Source organism: Octopus bimaculoides, chromosome 22 (assembly GCF_001194135.2).
Source record: "Octopus bimaculoides isolate UCB-OBI-ISO-001 chromosome 22, ASM119413v2, whole genome shotgun sequence".
NCBI classification, from domain to species: Eukaryota; Metazoa; Mollusca; class Cephalopoda; order Octopoda; family Octopodidae; genus Octopus; species Octopus bimaculoides.
The window spans coordinates 28849953-28852943 of NC_069002.1; the positions used below are offsets into that span (position 1 = coordinate 28849953).

At 34.6% G+C, this 2991-nt stretch overlaps 1 long non-coding RNA gene across 1 annotated transcript in view; it reads left to right on the plus strand.

Annotated features, from left to right (window-relative positions):
- Positions 1-2991, plus strand: part of LOC128250561 (uncharacterized) — a 44895-nt gene that overhangs the window by 1218 nt on the left and 40686 nt on the right. The gene's annotated exons all lie outside the window — the stretch shown is intronic.

Consider the following 2991-nt stretch of genomic DNA (forward strand, 5'->3'; position numbering starts at 1 on the left):
TATATATATATATATATATATATATATATATATATACCTGTTCCTAATGAGACGCACGTTTTCGGGGGGAAGAAGGAGTTGAAGTGGGAGGAGGGCGCGAGAAATAAAACGCTTGGGATACATTATATTAGATTTGCGTGTTAAATGTATTCAGTTAAGAATTTGGGATTAATGTTTGGCCTTTCGCCATGTGTCTCCTTTGACGCCAAGCCTGTTGTAAACTCAGCAAAGTTGACTGACCTTCCAGATCTTAAAAGGTGTGATTCCATCAAGCAAGCAAAGTGCAATCTCACCTAGAAGGGATCACACCTAGCTTCCCATCTATTGCTTTGGCACAACCCCTTCAACTCAGCATCTTTCCTTCTCTTCATTTTTCTTACTCTTTGAATGTGGTCCCCCTATGGAACGAAGAATTCCAACAGAAACGCCTGCTTAAAAGTAACAGAAATCTTTGTCTCTAATTATTGAACCACGAGAAAACATTATGAATACATTCAAATGTAAGTTATTCACTAATTATTTTAAAATATTCTAAGTGGGAAAATTAGTAAAGAACACACTTGTTAATCGCATAGTTTCACAGAGTGTTTGTCGCAAAACCACAAATTAAACAGCAGTCGTTGTTATACATAGTGAAGCGTTTGGACTCACTGTTAGATTCCATCTCAAAGCACCTTCGTTTAGTTAATGAACATTAGTTGAACAGTAACTAAGCAACTAATCGAAGCGTTTTATAATGATCGGAATCTTTCAGAGAACAGACATTAATGAGATCACAAAAACCATATTACTATTCATTAATTATATTTCGTTGTCGGAAATATAGTAGATGCATCTGATCATGTATGTATGTATGTATGTTTGTGTGTATGAATGTGTGTATGTGTGTGTATATATGCTTGCTTGTTTGTCAGTGTGTATGTGTTACACGTATATATGTATTTATATCTACTATGTTATGTACGTGTGTGTCTACATGTTCGTATGATTTTATAATGTATATATATGTATATATTCATGCCTGATCGTATGCTTATATGTATATACACACGTATATATATATATGTATATATATATATATATATACATACATACATACATACACATGTATATATATACATATATATGTGTAACGGATGTACGCATGCTTATACGTATACGTTTATACATATAAATACATACATTTAATTATGGACTTATGCACACACGTAGTTATGGATGTGCGTAGGTACATATGTATGTTTGAATGTACACAAATATATACACGTATGTATGTATGTATGCTTCTGTATGAGTTTATGTCGGAATACGTAATACCTAATGTGTTTGAAATGTATTGTCTCGTATTTCCAGATTTCTCGCAAAGAGGATCCTAATACCATTATACTATACACATATATACACGCACATGTGTGTATATATATATATATATATATATACGCACATGTATGTATATATATATATATATATATATATATATATATATATATATATATATATATATAAATATACACATACACACGCATCGAAAGAAATTGCTGGATCTCTCATTTGTTTGTAGCACTCTGGAACGTATGCATAATTCATTATTGATAAAATGTCCCTGGGACGACATTATACTACAGTTATATTACAGATACGATATTAAATTTTCAGATTTTATCGTTATCATTTCTGCCATGAATATATTTTACATCCAGACTTTTAACCTTCCTTTCTGAAAACCGCAGCTGAAAATGTGAGATGCTTAGTTTAAATTTATCTTTCACCAACTAGTTGCTTGTAACTCTTAACAAATTGACTTTAAAAGCAATTAAAAGACAACAATAACGTTTTCTGATTTATAAAACCAAATTTCACATTAACATCCTTCAAATGTTCTGTAATTCTCACGCATTAAACACAGGCGTGGCTGCGTGGTAAGAAGCTGGCTTCGCAACCAAGTGACTTCGGGTTCAGTTCCACTGCGTGGCATCTTGGGCAAGCGTCTTCTACTATAACCTTGGACTGTCCAAACACTTGTGAGTGGATTTGGTAGACGGAAACTGAAAAGAGCCCATCATATACATTTGTGTGTGTGTGTCACTGTGTGTACGTGTCTTTGTGTCTGTGGTTCTTCCCGCCACTACCACCACTGCTTGACAACCGGTGTTGGTTTGTTTACGGCCCTGTAATCTAGCGGTTCGGCAAAAGATACTGATAGAATAGCAGGTTTTAGGTTCAGTCCTACTGCATAGCACCTTCGGCAAGTGTCTTCTACTAGAGCCTCGGGCCGACCAAGGCGTTGGGAGTGGATTTGGTAGACGGAAACTGAAAGAAACTTACACGATGACATCTTGTCTTCTGATATGCACAGCCATGAACCACTCAAGCCCAGCCCACCTGACTTGTAACTCAAACTAAGACAAATGCTCCAATCTCCAAGTGAACCAATGAACCAATGGAGCTCCATTATCCAAGTTCCTTTTGCAGACTTTGATTCAATACTACTCACCCATTCATAAAGTTCTTTCCTCACAATCTACGGCAAATTTTTCTGCTCTTGAAAGGATTTTGTGTATTTATGTGTTGAAAAGAATTTATCTTTCTACTTGTTCTTCAATACATTTCAACGCTTCAAAAACAAACTTATGTTTGTTTACATACGACGTAATATATATATATATATATATAGAAATGCAGAGACGCCTATAATAGGACATCTACTCGCTAGAAATAGCAGCAAAAATACTACATACCACAAAAGTTAGGGATAATTTCGAAAGGAAATGAAAAATAAAAACTTTTACCAATCTATATTCTGTACCATGGTTTCAAGTCAATTTTAGTAAGATAAAGATTATATCTTACAAGGTCAGACTATCGTCAGCAGAATTGACCAGACAACATATGAAGCACGAATCAGTACGCAGCACGGTTCGTGTTTTTATGTCTAATTTTTCAAAATATACCGCGTATTTACGGTTTACCTAATCGGCAGCAAATACAAAA